The sequence below is a fragment of the Mytilus trossulus genome, chromosome 14 (genome assembly GCF_036588685.1).
Source record: "Mytilus trossulus isolate FHL-02 chromosome 14, PNRI_Mtr1.1.1.hap1, whole genome shotgun sequence".
Lineage (NCBI taxonomy): Eukaryota > Metazoa > Mollusca > Bivalvia > Mytilida > Mytilidae > Mytilus > Mytilus trossulus.
In genome coordinates, this window is record NC_086386.1 from 69,126,102 (window position 1) to 69,143,717 (window position 17,616).

The following is a 17,616-nucleotide window of genomic DNA, read 5'->3' on the forward strand; positions in this document are numbered from 1 at the left end:
TTGATATGACGCAATTTGATTTTAGAGTTATCGTCCTTGGCCGCCATTTTTAGGATGCGCTTGTTGATTGACCAAATGATTTTAAACATTTTGTATCTGGGGAAAATCCGGTAAAAAATCCTTACTCTATCGTAGTGAGGAATGGATCATTTATTGCATATAAACAAAACAATGTTCAAACCGTTAAGTGGCTTTGAAAGGGAAATAACCCCTTTTCAATCAAACGATCGATGATGAGAGAATTCGATTATGTTTAAGTAATACAACTCTATCAAATAAAGGAGCATTAAATTCATTGTACTCATTCAGACTAGTGAAAATGTTAAAAAAGATAAAAAGGCCAAATAAAGTACGAAGTTAAGGACTATTGAGGACCAAAATCCCTAAAAGATTTGCTAAATACAGCTTAGGCAATCCATTCCTGAGGTAGAAAAGCCTTACAGTATTTCAAAAATTCAAAAGTTATGTAAACAGTATAATACCGTATCGGAACGGAACGTTATCTTATTTATTTTTTGTCATTCAGGAGACTGACAACGACATTTAAAAAAAAAACAAGTTGGTAGATGAAAAGTTTGATGAGCTATATAATAAACAATTTTTTTTTCACGAAAATATGCGCGGGCACACTCCTCCTCCCATAATTCGCCTCTGCAACCAAACAAAAAACCCTTTTCAACACTTTTCAAAAGTACTTTTAATAACCAAAATACAATTAACCAAAAAAAATAAAATATTTCAGTTATTTTTTTAAGATATACAACAGCGATAAGTTTCAGCTATTTGTTTGACATTGTCCGAGTCAGCATCTAGAACAAAGCACAGCACTCTGAAATTGTTATCTTTCAGTACAATAAATTCAGTTAGATTGTGAGACGTGTGAAACACTTAACCACGTCCTGACAAAACAAACAACATTTTTTTTTCAATCTCAGTTATAATAACTACTATACCTATTCATTGTATTGATTTCTTATAGTGAAACTTATTATATCAACAGCCGTTTCTTCTATTCACACCTAGAATTGTATTTTGAACTATTGTAATAAAGAGAAAAAAATCAGATGTAGATTTCTGAAATTATACGGTTGTCGATTTCTAGTTGAAAATTACAATATGAAATGTAACTTCGTTTATTTATCAGATTTTTAAAACGATTTTAAATTACCACCTTGTGATCGATACATCTATCTTAAGAGTATAAATTTATATACAAATATATTTATGAATTATTGGTAATTTTATGCTTAATTTATGATACATTAATGTCTGATATTTGATTTAAAACCACGCTCATCCTATGTGAAATAGACAATACAGTGTGTAAATACAAATGACACGGAATTTCCATTTTTCTATCGGAGTGTTTTCTTCATTTCCATCAGGTTGCTATGGATACTATGAAATCAACAATATATTCAGATGACAACCATAATGATTTATCCGAAATCACGTGGTTTTGCGTTTAGTCCGTTAGATCAGATTTTATATATACACAACAGGTATTCAAGAGAAAAAAATTAATAAACCTTAGAAAAAAATCATTTTACACTTGAATGGTGTCAAGTCCCGTGTGATGTTAATGTGTAATATGGAATTAAATGGGCTTTATTTCTAGAAAATTTAATTAATTACAACTCAAGCTGATATAAAGAATTGTCTTTTTTTGGTGAGAATTACGAAATATATATATACATATATATAAAGTTAACGGAAAAAGACAGAAAAGGAATAGTGAAAAATCAATTTAAGAGGATGTAAATTATCATTGAAATAGTTTGTGATTTTCTTTATTAGGTGAGTATTTCTTTTGTAATTCTTTTCTTTTATGATATATATTTTTTTGTTTCATCATTTGTTACAAATAGTATCAAACAAAAATATGCTGATTGAAATATAAATTATATAAAACAATGAAATTTTCATTTACGACATACTGAAACTAGAAATGTATTGTCTCAAATGAATCTGATCTTTCGTTTTGAAATAATATACTGATAATTTAAAAGAAAAAAAGCCGGTATGCTGATGTTGTATGCATGTCAACGCCGTACCCATGTGTTGGGTGTTTTTTTTTTTTTCATAAAGAAAACGATATATACCAACAGGTTGAGGTTAAAAAAAACAAGGAAATAACACGTATGCATTCGTCGACTTTTTTCTTTTAAATCTTTCACGAACTAAGAAACTAGGAGATCGTATTTAAAAATGCGAGGACCCGAATTTTAAAACCATCGGAAACAACCGATATGATCATTATTTTTTTTTATTATATACTTATTATGTTCATTAAAGATGTACATGTAACCTACAGTGTAAAATCAAGATACGTTTTTTTTATAAAAGTTATTATGGACAGTTCGTTGCATTTTTAAGGGATTACATTTACGAATACTTAAAATAGTATGTCCCCATTTATATATTTCTGAATGTATTTTAAACGCTATAGACCATCACTTTGTATTTAAATTAAAGGATTATACGGGTTAAGTAGAGAAAATAAAAAGTAAACGAAAGAAATTAAGCTTATAGTCATAAAATAGCCATTCATGATTTTATGCCTTCATCTTAAATCATGATATTAAGTATGTTAAAAGCATTAGTGCGTAATGATTTTAATTACTCGTATTGTTGAAATTGACATCGCGTGCATAAAATTGTCGTATGCACATACAACAGGTCTTTTATTTATGACAGTACGTTATCTTCTTAAAATGGTAATGTAAATAAACTATTCATGAAACCAGCAGGGTTTGAAATTTGATTTGATGGGAACTTTCTTATGTTCCGCCACGACAGGTTTGCATCTTAGATTTTAAATGTATACTTTTAATCTATATTCGAGGCATGTCATATCATTTACTTTTGAATTTGAAAAATAAATGTCATCTTGGATTCGTTGAGCCATCACTATACCATGATCTCTTAATTACCTTAAGTAAAAAGATCAAAAGTAATGGACTATTGGTTATTATAAAAGGCATTAAGTTTTCTCTGTCCGATACATTTGATTGCATCAGACTAGACTGATCGACTATCTGATGGATTGAGATTTTGATCGATTAAATTAAGTTATCGATTGATCGAACTGATTGTTAGTTATCTTTTCGCGTATATAATTAATCGTCAATATGATGACATGTGATGAAATGAAGAAATTTGGTGTCTAAATATGGAGAAAATCTACAGGGGCTGATCTAGGATTTTTTTTTTAAAGTGGGATAACAAATTCGGAAAGCGAATAAAATTTGTTAGGCGAAATTTTGTTTACGATCTTATGCTAAAAAAGATACATTTCACTCATAAGGATATAAAGGTCGTAAGACCCTCTCCTGAATGAATCGTCCATCTTGGTATATATATACCCATCACAATAGCACAGAGCTTGTTTGCTATGTTATTAATCTCAAAGTCAAAACAAGGCCTCCAACACGTTGCGTAAGCTTATATATCACCACAAAACCAAGACAACTCGAGCGGAATTATTTACCAGATGTCGCAAACAGTTCATCTGCAATTGATGAATAATTATGTGAAAATTGTGTGGAATTTTTTTCAATATAAAAAAAATGTAACCTTAATGTGCTTAACTTTTCAGAGATTGGATAAGGTATAAATCGTTTAATCGTAAATGTATAAGATTACTTTATTTCAAAACGTAAGTGAAGAGACCAATGTAAAACATGCATACGAAATTTCATCACAGAGAAGAACCTAAAATAAACTTATTTTCCTATTTTGAATAAGTATGCACGTGTAGATCTTCTTGACTATTGTTTGGCAGCTTTATTTACCGACCATGCAAGGGCTGTATAGCCAGTCAAGGTCGTTAAAAACTTTCATTTGTTGTAGCTTTATTCGGCAAGACTTTTTTAAAATCAAAATTGTATTGTCAACTTGCTTGTTGCCACATGTATATTAGCACAGCCAAGATTAGCATACACGTGGGATAGTTAATGCACACGGTGTTTAAGAACACAATCAAGTGTGATTCTACAAGGTTGTCTTTGAAACAAGTTGAACGACAGAGCTTCATGTCTTCATTAACAGAAATTTGAATTTAGATTATAAATTTTCAAAGATATCTTTACATGCGGTGTAGCTTGTAAACAGTTATCTATACAAACAACTAGACGAAGAACTTCAGCAACACGTTTGTCGTTTTCAATGACAATAAGATAAATATATACAAATTTTTACTGAGTAACATTTCAATGATTGTTTACATTTCACATACCATACCACTGACCTTGAGATTAATTATACTTCCGGAAGTAAAAGATCTGTTTTGTGCATTGGTCGTTTACTCGATATTGCCACTGGTTGACGACTTCAAACTAGAATCTATGACAAAAGTGATGATTTCAACTTAAAGTTTGCAATTTTTATCTTCCCATTTCTCAATAATGTCATTCCTTCTTAATTCTATCGGTTGTCGTTCATATATACCATTTACGACGTTAAGACTATTCGTGTTTCTTGACACAGCCAATTGTTTGACATTTCGTAACAAATTAGATAATGTGGTCTCAGTTTTTGGATTTGGTCGTTATTGAAAATAATGGAGCATAGCGGGACAGTCAGTTTTATGGCATCATTTAAAGGCCTCGGGTCGAGAAATGTAGCTTGAAATATTGTATAAACAATTGTCAATTATCAGACACTGTGTGTTTGCCCCCAATGTGTCTCTTGGGTTGTTGCGTAGAGTTTCTGTCTCTTTGGCGCGTCTACTCCACATCTCCTTTTATTTATTATCAACATCGCCATAGACAAAATTGATTAAACATTTGTATAATCTAAATGCAACAACATTGAATAAAATCAATTAGTTTAATGACAAAAGTGCATTTAGTTTATTATTAATATTGTTCGCTAATTATTGTCGTTCTATATGTATATTAATATAGTCATGACCTGCAATGACAATATTTGAACTTTGCTAAAGCAAGCAGGAACTCTGTTTTATTCTTTCTCCGGAAGTCAGACCTAGACTATTATTAAAGTTCCCTAGTCACGCGAGAGTCTCTGGGTGATGTGAGTTCGATTCACAATATGTCCGACTCTGTAGCTATTATAGTTACTTTGTGTTTGTAACGATTATGCATATAGCTTTAATTACATTACAGGATCTTTTTATCCTAACGAACAGTCATGTTTACAATTATAGAAATGATCTGAACTAACAATTGACAAATTGTCATTTATTCAGTGTCAAGAGTTAAAGGGCGTTTCAAAGGAGTTGAAGGACGTTTCAACGAGTTTCTTAGTACTAACCATTGTCTATCCGTTTTGACTCCATTGAGCAGCGGCGAAAAATGACCGTGAAGAAAAATTACGTCCATAGTTAGATTCGTTCCCATGCTATTAGAGTTGAGATTTATAAGGGAAAATATGTCCTATTGTTTTATCATAATTAATATATCTATGGTTTCATGTACGACAGGAAAATAATGTTCTACTATTTCAAATACATTCACAACAGAAAAAGAAAAGGAGAGATTTGTGGTGTATGTTCTCGAGCTAACATATGAAATCCAAGGACATGTGTATCAGTGTACTTTATAAATATTATTAGTTGGGTGGGCGGTTTTTCGAATGAGAGAATTTAAAATCAAACGCCTGTCCCTTTGTATCGGCCTCAAACAAGCAGAATAATGCCAATCCTTGACTGTGTGCATTCTTTTTAGACGAATTGAAAATGTTGTCAATTTGGAGTGAGGCGTAAAATTGAAATTAAATCTTTTTCCTGTGATTGTATTTTATAAGCACTCTGTTAACACTGAAAAACAGAACTTTTTATTTGTCTCAAAATTTATGAGAAAATTAAGATGTACATGTGCATATGATTTTGATATCGTAACATATTCTAGCGTAAATTTGGTCAGAAATAAACTCGTAATTTTCTTCAAGAATTTGAAAGATTTGATAAAATATTTATGTACCATCTTGCGAAACAAAAATACCCAAACAATATCATTGAAGTTTTTGTTGAATAAAATGAAGATTGCAATTTGATAATCATTGATGTTTTTACTGAATGTAAGAATATGATGGAATTTTAATGTTTGGCTGCCCTAGGGATTAGGATAATTTCTATCCAGTCAAAGTATCGATATATTTTCATGGTAGATTAATTTCTCAGGTGGTTCGATATCATTTTAAGTAGACGGCGATGCCCCGATGTTATCCTTTGTATCCGGATCTGATCCGTATTCATATTGCATACACATAAGTTACTTTGAATACCTTTACTTCATTTGTTTGTCATATGTGTTTGCATACTTTAACGAATACAACTTTCTTCTTCCAGTCATGTTTACAAATCTACATGTTGCAACATTACTACCTTGTCCTTGGCAGTGAATTGGCTCTTTTGTGCATTAGGTTTTAAATCCGTCACCTTAACATGCTTTCTTTAATCTTGTGATTATGTTTTAGTTTTTACTGACCTATAAAAATGCACGTTAATGCTTGCTAGGGGATGCTATAACTAGGGGATAATTCTGTTTCAGCTGCTTACTAGATATAAAAATATTGCTTATTTTATCAACGATGAATGACTACTGCGCATAGGATTTTTAACACTTTTTAAATTTTCTTGTTTTTAACCACTGTTGTGAAAAAAGGGACTCCAGTATTCTACATGGTAGTTCTCTTAGGTCACAAGATAACATTAAACTTAATTAACAAATTCCGCATGTCATTAGGAAACTCTGATTTGACAGAGTTACGACATCGTTATTGGTCATAGGTTCTTTCAACTGAAAAGTCGGGTCGCAAGATCGCCCAATCCACAAAATAAGGGGTATATCGTAGATTTTACCATTTAACACATTAGAGGTAGAGCAATCACGGTACCAAATCAATAAAATATAGAGATACATATGAGAAAAAGTTTGATGTAGTTTGTAACGGAATTTGTCGCCTGCTATTCTAGGTAACACTAACAGATCTGCTACCGAAAGGGGCACATATCTTATTATGACTTAAAGATGTAAGGCATTGTGAACATTCAGCCCATCGTTTTTTTTAGTTTCATGGATTAGCCTTTGACCGTTGAAAAATAGAATTGAAAATGAATTGTTAAGATGACTGTGTACCAACTATAAAAAAGAAGAAGATGTGGTATGATTGCAAATGAGACAACTCTCCACGAGAGACCAAAATGACACACAAATTAACAATTATTGGTCACCGAACGACCTTCAACAATGAGCAAATCTCATACCGCATAGTCAGCTTTAAAAGGCCCTGAAATGACAATATAAAACAATTAAGACCATACGGTCGCTCTGTTTTTGCTACACTTCATCACCACGTTACAGTGAGACCTTTTCCTTGGAACGTAAGTACAACCAAAACTGCAAATTCAAATTCTTTCCTACAAGTGCACTTGAAAGGCTTAACTAAAATGAAAAAAAAGTGACAATATCTTTGATTTTTAAGTAGATATATTTTCAAGTGAAAGAAATATCATCAAGACGAAATGTAATGTAAAAACTGTCAGAAGAATCCAACTCAAATTCAATATTGACAAATCTATGGATAGTTTTATCAATTCTACGAGAAGTTATCACATATTTTTACTTTAAATAAGTTAATAACTCGGCAAGAATCTGTAGTTACAATTTTATTAAAAGCTTGACAATTGATTTTAATACAATAATAAAGCAATAATTTACGTCAAAGATACGAAAGTAAAGAAAAAAACCATTTTAGATCTGTCACAACTACGACTTGCAAATCGTGCAATACAAAAAGAATGGAAATTGAATGCAAATTTAAGCAATATGATTCCAGTGTCTCAACTCGTCATTTCTCTTCCGAACGCTCGAAGCACCGACTATAACTTTTTATGGCGTCGGTTTAAAAATAAAAAAATGGTTCCGAAAGAAAATGAAAAAAAAATGTTTCTTAGAAAGTAAGTTACTTTTAGAAATTGTGACTTTGATTGAGAGTTGTCTCGTTGGCACTCAAGCTCATATCACATCTTTCTGTATCAATAAACATTTTTTTGTTCCTGTATATTATTGACTTTTTTCATATACAAGTTGGAAACATTTTCTGTCAATAGAAAGCTCATCTTCCCGCCACAACAAATGAGTGGTCGGCGCCTAAAAACTTATTTCATCTATTTTCAATTGTCATGTTTATTACAGATATGAATGAACATCGAATGTATGAATTGAATAATCAAGATATATACGCATGTACTAAATATGTTTTGATTTGGAATCGATATTTGTTCCTGTTTTTTTGCATGTTCACATTGTGACATGTGCTTTACAAAAAAATCCAGATAGATTTTAAGTAACGCGTGTAAGATTGATGGTTTCCTAAATGCGCTTCGGTTTCCCGCTGTGTAACCCGACTCCAACATAATGTATCAAGAAAAAAAAAGAAGACGGTTAAAACTCATAACACATGCATTATTTTCTCATCAAATAAAATTTATATAAATATAGGAACTCGACCCATGAATGAAAAGAAACTAATTAGAGATCAACTCATATTACCTAAAACTAGTTTAAAAGGGATAATCAAAAGGCTTTAATATACAAGACTATCAAACGAAAACATGTGCTAATATCATTCTGATTTTTTTTTTTATATGGATGGGACCATGTTTACGTCCGTCCATTCATTAATTTGTCAGTTCGTCTTCTTTTGTCCGGCTTCAAGTTTCAGTTTTGATTTGTGGCAGTGTTCAAGGTAGGAGACCCAAACATGTGAAACCTGAGCAAGGTACACCGTATGATTTCTTTGGACATATTCTTGATGAAAATGTCTATCATGGATTGAAAATATAAAATGACATTTTTTTTTTTATTGAGACTTTTTCTCTTCATATCTTTAATTCATTTGAAATTAATAACAAAAAAGATGAAATAAAATCTACTTAGCACTAGTGGTTCGATTTAATCTTGTTTACAAACTGAACAGTGACAAAGGATATTCTTCCGTAGATGCATTAACTAAAAGCAGTGAAATAATCTACGATGATTTTATAAAATGGTTTTCAATTTTATCAATCCAAATCAAAGAGTTCTTTAGACTAAATTTTAAATAATATTTACGTTTATATAAACAAATCACTTGAATTATCTTCAGCGAGCAAATTCATTTAATGTACTGTACTTCAATACGTTTTATAAAATATAATAAAAACTTTTACTTTGATAAATATTGAATTTTACATCTGCATAAAACACAATCATTCATTTTTTAAACCATAGCTCATAACCTAATGGATTCTATCGAGTGATGGGTCTAATGACGTCACAGGTAGCAAGATACTACTGTAATATATTATGAACTTTCGTCAATATCCTAATGTCCTCAGAATTTATAAAATATTGAACATATTTATTTGTAGTGCAGGTGATAGTGTCGGCAAAATTACCATAAGCTGTGTTTCATTGACGTCTTTAGTTCTTTATGATTTAGTTAAAACTAAAATAAAAAAAACTAGAAAAGATTCTAACGTCCAAAGTGATTTTCTAGTCTAAACTTTATCAAGAAAACTGATACCAAAAACATAATGAATGTCAAGGATATGTAACTACCTTATTACATTACGAACTTTATGATCAGAATGACCAAATCCACCTAAGGCAAATTTTGCCTGAGGAAGTTCGAACCATAATTCTTTTAACATACTAGCTTATCAATTTATCAATGTTGTTTAAATTCAATTGCAACATTGTATTATAAATCATGTGTAGACCAGACTACAGAGTTGATAAGAACCCTTCTAAGTCCACCAGCAGTGATATCGATCTGTTACCAGAATGGAAACACACATTTGTTTTTAGCACAAAACGCATTTGTGTGGGGATTTTTAACTGGAACGCTCATACCCAACAAATTGAAACCAAAGGATGTATAACTGTATAGACACATTAAGAAAAAATACGATAACATTTGCATTAAAGAATAACGAAACACATCTGTCAATTTTTCCTGCGGTAGCTTGAAATAATTGGAAAATCAAATATTATCAAAAAGTAATTTAACAAAAATACCAAACTAAGAGGAAAATTCTGATCAGTTAGTCCATTTACAACTGGAAAAATCAAAAGCTCCAAAAACATCAAACAAATGGAAATCAACTATTATTATTTCCTGCTTTGGTACAGGAATTTCCCGATGTAGAAAATAGTGGAATAAACATAGTTTTATAGCTCAACCTCTCATTTGCATGACCGCCGCATTAAATTCATAGACCACCAAATACTGATATGATGAATCACACGAGACTAACAGACCATCAGCAGTATGTTCGACCTAGTGATAGAAAATGAAATAACACTTGATAAGTTTGTTTCGTCCACATCACATTGTTGGTTGTACCTTCAATAGAAACGGTCATTCTAAAAATATGAAATCTTATTATAAGACGTGTAACTACGTAAAGCCCTCCTGATGCTCCGGAGGCTCGGTAGATGCTGTTACACGTGTAGCAACCGTTGTGGTCGTGTTAGTACAAACGCGGTGATAAGTCTTATTCGAGGAAAAGATGATGAGATTGTGAATACATGTACGTCATTTGTAAAATATCCGTCATCCGTGAAACAGATATGCCATCATGGTCAACCACCGTGTAAAATACTAAAAACAGAACAGCTAATAGTAAATAATGCATAGCTCAGACAACAGACGAGGTTGAAACACTGAAAATAAGTAGTCGAGGAAACAATGTGATTTATCAGTGTATTATCATTATACAATGGTTTAACCAACATTTAATATTCCTGATATATCTATAAATAGAAAATAATCTCTGCTTTATGCATTGATTTCAAAATGTCAATACTCAAAGTGATCCTTTGGTTGCAATTGACTTTATACTTCAAACTATCTACTAATTATTGCTATTAATATTTCATACTTTCGTGAAATGTTTGATATTTAATTCGTTTAATCTGAAAATGAAAATATATCCCCCAGGACCTGTTTATTATTAGTACATACCTCAAACGATCAAACAAAGCATTTCCAATGTGTGTCTCCTGTAATAAGTTGCTTTATTGAGAAGGTATTGTCCCTGTGTATAACTTGAAAAGCATATTTGTTTCATTTTGTCGATGGATATTTATAAATGTCAAATCAATATTCAACCAATCAACCAAACAATTAAACATCATTCTTTAATCACACTGTTTTGCAGTCATTATGTGTAAATCTGTACATCGTTCACTACGGCAATACATAATTCGCAGGGATTATGAACCCCATTTTACAAACGACAATCGCGGTATGTAAAAATATATATCTTTGGCTTTCCAACCCTCGACTTCGACGAACGTAACTTATGACCAGCAAAACGATTCCAACGTATACAATTTGTAGTGTTGTTTTAATTTTTGTAATAAGGTTGTCATTCTATATGTTCTTTTATGAGCATTCCTCTTCCTTACCTCTTGCATTATTTGGTTACATTGAAATAATTGTTGAGTTGCTGTACCAACAAACCTTATGATTTATACTTTCATATTTATGATCATTTATATATGTTCACATGTGTGTTGCTTTATTAAATCATTTTCAAGATTGCTTTCTAAAAACATTTCACCGGGTGCACTTGAACTAATAACGTCTTTCAATTGCACCATATAAATAGAACCGTTATAAATCAATCAAATCCTTTTGAGTTAGTTTTTGTAGAAAATTTCATATAATAAAAACTACAGGGATAAATTGAAAATTTCAGTCACAATGTATAGTTTTAACGTTTCAGCGCCTATATTGACTATATTATCGATCATAACTCTCTGAAGTATACACACAAACAGCAGTACTTTAACACTGGTATTGTAAAACACAATTTAAAAACTTTTAGCTATGCTATCTGTCAAACGGATGTCATTTTTTTCGACTCCAACTATTTGTATTTACATTGGAGTTCGATGCTTTTGTTATAACAATTTCTGACTGAATCTAAATATGCCTTACTCATGCCATAAACATTCAGATGAATACATGTATAATACAATGTGGTAGGCTAGAGAGATCATTAAATGCAATCAGATACAATCTGGTGATGTGCAATACATCACATGTTGACCTGTGGTTGTCTTATCTATCGTTCAATGTTTGTGTAATGAACATATATTCATAATAAATTTATCAAACATACCAGGATTGAATTTTATATTTACGCCAGACTCGACTTTCGTCTACAAAAGACTCACCAGTGAAGCTCGAATAAAACAAATGCTAAAAAGGCCAAATAAAGTACGAAGTTGAAGAGCATTGAGGACCACAATTTCCTTAAAGTTTTGCCAAATACAGCTAAGGTAATCTATTCCTGAGGTAGAAAAGCCCTAGTATAATACTCCATTATCAATGACAAACGGCAACCGGTTAACTTTGTAATTAAACTTAAAGACGAAAATATCAAAGTATCTATAATCAGTGACATTGAAAGAGAAATTTGGTCAAGCCGATCTCAGTAACCAACCAATAAAAGTTTCACATTGTTCTTCTCACCCAATCAGCAGATCGTCTTACATCAGCGTTCTGTTTATTAAAGCTTACACATCATATCGGTACTGAGTCTGCCCTTTACCTGTCAATGTTAAAATATCTAATTATTGTTCAATTTGACTTTTCCAGGTCTTAAAATAATGTATTTGTATATTAACCATTTGATTTACACTAATAATCTTACAGTTGTCTCCTTCATGACCTCATTGCCTCACCCATACCATGCAAGGAAACAACAGTAAAGATCAACGACAATCCTTGCATTTTTTTATGGTTTTGTTTGTAAATTTAAACACAGCTACTAAAGTTAATGCCCAATAGTAATCACTAAAGACTTACAAATATCTCAGTGGGCGGTCATTATAATTCACGTTAATTCTTAGACAAACAACAGAGTAATGAATTTTCCTAGATGATTAATTTGACTAATCAAGTCCCTAGTCTACCAGATGTTGACAAATATTGATTTATTCAGTGAAAATGAATTGCTATACCATTGGATATTTCACAACATATGTCTCATATTTGCCGATCAAAAATCACGAGTTTTTTCATTATAAAAGCAACAATTTCTGATAATTTTCTTCTATTTTATGTCCAAGGTCATGCAAGGTAATAAAATTGTTTCTCTAATTCTATGGAAATTTATCCCTTTTCGAACCCATTGTATAAAAAAATTTAATCAACGTGTGGTTGCTGGTGATCTCAGAAGATCATTGGATGATTTTAAGGGTCATGACCTTTTTGGCTGACTGGATGAACCAAAATATGATAACAGGTGTTAATGAAATTGACAACTTCGTGCAATGTGAAAGGCACTCGAAGGGGATTTTCGGTAAACAAAAAAAGAAAATGTCTTTTTAATCATTAGAGAAACAGATTCTTACATAGTTACTCGTGGATTATCGGATTTATCCAATCTCGATAGTTCAATTATAAATTTTAAAGTACTCGCCGAGGCGGCTCGAACTTTAAAATTGATAATTTAACTATCTCGATTGGATAAATCCGATAATCCACTGGTATCAATGTAAGAATCTATATAAAACCACTTCGTAAAACTTATAATCACTCATGTCCGCTACTTGGTCATTATATCGAAGTGAAGGAGACGCCATGAATGAATGTTGGTTCTTTTCTTGTGTTTTTGTTTGTTAGGAGTGTTGATTATAAAAAAAAAATGAAGCACAGTTCTGCATTTAGCCGACGTGATAGACTATATCTTTATTTTGGATATTTCCTTAGTTGAAAAATATTGCATTCTGTTCTTACACTACGGTTTTGACGACACTCGTTAAATCTTATTCTAAGCTTTTTATCAATACTAATGCAGGTTAAATCAGAACAGTCGATTAATCTCCTATCTAACATATTAAATCCCAATAGATAATAGGTTATCATGACTGATGACACTGAATAAAACGCTTGACCATATTAGCGTTTCAGATATATATATATATAACTCGTCTAAACATCAACCCAACAATGTAAGAGCTGTAAAAGAGGGACGAAAGACACCAAAGGGACAGTCAAACTCGTAAATCTAAAACAAACTGACAACGCCATGGCTAAAAATGAAAAACACAAACAGAAAAACAATAGTACACATGACACAACATAGAAAACTAAAAAATAAACAACACGAACCCCACCAAAAACTAGGGGTGATCTCAGGTGCTCCGGAAGGGTAAGCAGATCCTGCTCCACATGCGGCACCCGTCGTGTTGCTTATGTGATTACAAATCCGGTAAATAGTCTCATTCGGTAGGTCAAATTCATGAAAGGGAAGGGGATTGTAGTTACGACGTAAGGAACATATCCGATATCATTTGTGAAACGGTTATTCCATAACGGTCAACCAACTCGTGATGGCGTCCGTAAAATTTACGAAGGGATGATTTCAACTTCACCATTTGGAACTCTTGGTTTAATAGCTTCCTTGTGAGCAGTAACCCTCTATCAAGAAAATCATGATAGGAAATGCAAGCACGGGAATATCGTATCAATTGGGAGATATATACCCCGTATGCAGGTGCTGCTGGAATGTTGCTACTTAGAAATGGAAAGTTCACAATTGGAAAGCTGAAATCATCTCTTTTGTCGTAAAGTTTTGTCTTCAACCGACCCTCATTGTCAATTTCTAGATGTAAGTCAAGATATGAAGTCGACTTAACTGTATCTGTAGTATCCTTTATCTCCAATTCGATGGGATAGATGCGATCCACATAGTCACCAAATAAATTTGCTTTCGCAAAATTTTGGTTCTTTCCTCGCCGGGATTCAAACTCATGCTACTGAGATATCGTGAAACCAAATCGCCTATAATGTAGCCGTCCCGCTAGACCACACGACCATCTGGGCTTCATCAAAATAAAGTTTTCTGTGGCTGGATGTTACCTTTCCACGTCAGTTTTAATCTAGCGTCGTACTATAGTACATGATATATAGGGCATAGAGATATTATTTTTACAGATCAGATCAGCTAAATTATCTATTGTAAAGGATCCTTCAAATAAATGTACGTCTGATTCAGTGACAACTCTACAACAGATTTATCCATCGGATCACTACTAGTGATGGTGATGCATGGCTATGTATATACAACTCGTCTAAACATCAACCCAACAATGTTAGTTATGTAAATTTGCTTTCGCAAATTTTAAGTTCTTCCCTCGCCGGGATTCAAACCCATGCTACTGAGATATCGTGACACTAAATCGCCTGAACTGTAGCCGTCCCGCTAGACCACACGACCACCTGGGCTCCATTAAAATGAAGCTTTTGGTAGCTGGGTGTTACCTTTCCACGTCAATATATATATGCAATTTCCAAATAAAAATATATATGCAATTTCCAAACAAGTTGAATTATGAAAATTTGATCATAATATTAAGTCAAGATATTATATGAACCTTAATTTCTTTTGTAATGAAAAATCAGTTATTCTCACCGTGCTTAGCAATGTAATGATGGCAATAATGGAGCAATTTTTATGATCTTCTTTTTTTTGTAAAGATAAGTAAAACGATCATAATAATGTTATGTATCAGGTATATAAACTTTTTCCGCAAAAGTTGAATTATGTCAAGTTGATAACAATATAAAATAAATATATGATATGAACAAAATTGCAATGTTTTATTGAATCAAAATTTTATGAAGAATTAGTTACTATCACCGTGCTTAGCCATTTGCCTAGACTAGTATCATATATTGATATTGCACTGAGTGATACGTGGTATTAAATAACTTGTACCATTAATTGTTCAGTGTGAAGATTACATTTTGTTATTGATTTCGTTTATGGTTCTTTAGTGCTATCAAACTATTTAAAATCTACAATCAACATTAAATAATAAAATCACAAAATATTCAGATAAAACATGAGACAACACAGACTTTGATCAATCGTATGTACATGTTTAAGAACGATATTAAAAGATTAAGAAGCTGCTATCTTTATTTCTACAATTGAAAGCACGTTGGTTTACGTAATTTAGTATGATGTTTAAGTTATTAACAACTTGTAAATGAGAAATAAAACCACAAAGATGACGGTTCTATGCACACCTTTCAAATGTCATTTGAAGCAGTATGTGTTAATTATCATGATAACCAAACTTAAAACAGAATAACCTACAACAGCTGATTAACACCATACATAGGACTCATAAGTAGCAAATTAAATTCGTAAACATTTTATTAGACTTTAAATCATGAATATTATTATGGTTATGAAGATTTAAAAAAAAAAATAAGCATGCTACGATTAGTTAATGACGTGCGCAAAATTCAAAAATAGAAAATTATATTCATAACCATTTAAAACTTAGACAAAAATACCATAAACAAAAATTGAAAAACAGAAATATTAATCCTACGACAGTTCACTAACGCCATGCCGGACTTGAAGAAAGCAAATTAAATTCATGATCATGAATGTTTATAAAGAGAGTCAGTGTTCATATATGATCTTCTCCTGATATATGTTATTGAAAAAAGAAGCAGTTATTTTAATTCATGTATCAAACTGTTATATAACAAGGAAGTTATTTTACATTAAAAGTGTGTGATAGTGGAATAACAGTAGTGCTAATATTGTCTGAGTACTCGGGTAAATATATCTTATCGTGGTAACTGTATGTCGAATGTAGTGGCAGAGGTTAACAGTCATCACCCTTCATCACATTTATTTATGGATGCTATAACAAAACGACGTCACGGGGTGTACAATAAAATCAACGGTACCAATTTTGTTGCACCAGATGCGCATTTCGACAATACATGTCTCTTCAGTGATGCTCGTGGCCAAAATATTTGAAATCCAAAGCTTATATAAAAGATGAAGAGCTATAATCCAAAAGGTCCAAAAAGTATAGCCAAATTCGTGAAAGGAATCAGAGCTTTGCACGAGGGAGATACATTCCTTAATTTATAAAAAAAATTTAATATTTTGTAGCAGCAAATTTTAATAACACAAAAAATCCTTATTTTCATGCCAGTACCGAAGTACTGGCTACTGGGCTGGTGATACCCTACAAATTATGTAGTAGCAACTGATAGAGGTTCTTAAAAGATATAAAGTTATCCCTATAGATCTTTCCAGCAAATCCTGCATTTTATCATAAGAAAATCATGTCCGTTTTTGTCCATGACGTCATTTTGCTGTTATTGAAATTTTTAACATCAAGCTTATATATTTATAATAAATGACTAGGCTTGTTCATTAGTGCTAATAAACTGAATAATGACGTTGGAGCAATTTTTATGATCTCCTTTTATTTCAGAAGAAGATTCGTAAAACAGTACCAACATTAATATTTATGCATGTTTGATGGCATGAAACAAATGAATTTAAAAACGCAATACATTTCCTTAAATCCACAGATATTAAAACTAATAGACTAGTTCTTTTGTGATAGAATCAGTTGTTCCATAATTTAACCTTGGAGACACATTTATTGGTGATGTCTGCGGTTTAAATGCATGTTATGAAAGAAATATTATTTACAACGTGTTTATAGCAATTACTTATCTCTTGGGATTTATAACATAAAAGGATTACTACATCAATACATCATTCGTAACGAGATTCATTAAGGGCAAAGAATTATTAGTTTCGGAGAA

General features: G+C 31.8%; 1 protein-coding gene across 1 annotated transcript in view; it reads left to right on the forward strand.

Annotated features, from left to right (window-relative positions):
* The first annotated feature begins 1,483 nt into the window (after nucleotides 1-1,483).
* LOC134696313 (cyclic nucleotide-gated cation channel alpha-3-like) overlaps nucleotides 1,484-17,616 on the forward strand; it is a 66,128-nt gene continuing 49,995 nt past the window's right edge. Inside the window, exon 1 of the mRNA XM_063558037.1 lies at nucleotides 1,484-1,797. The gene's annotated coding sequence lies outside the window, so the exon portion shown is untranslated. The remainder of the gene's footprint in view (nucleotides 1,798-17,616) is intronic.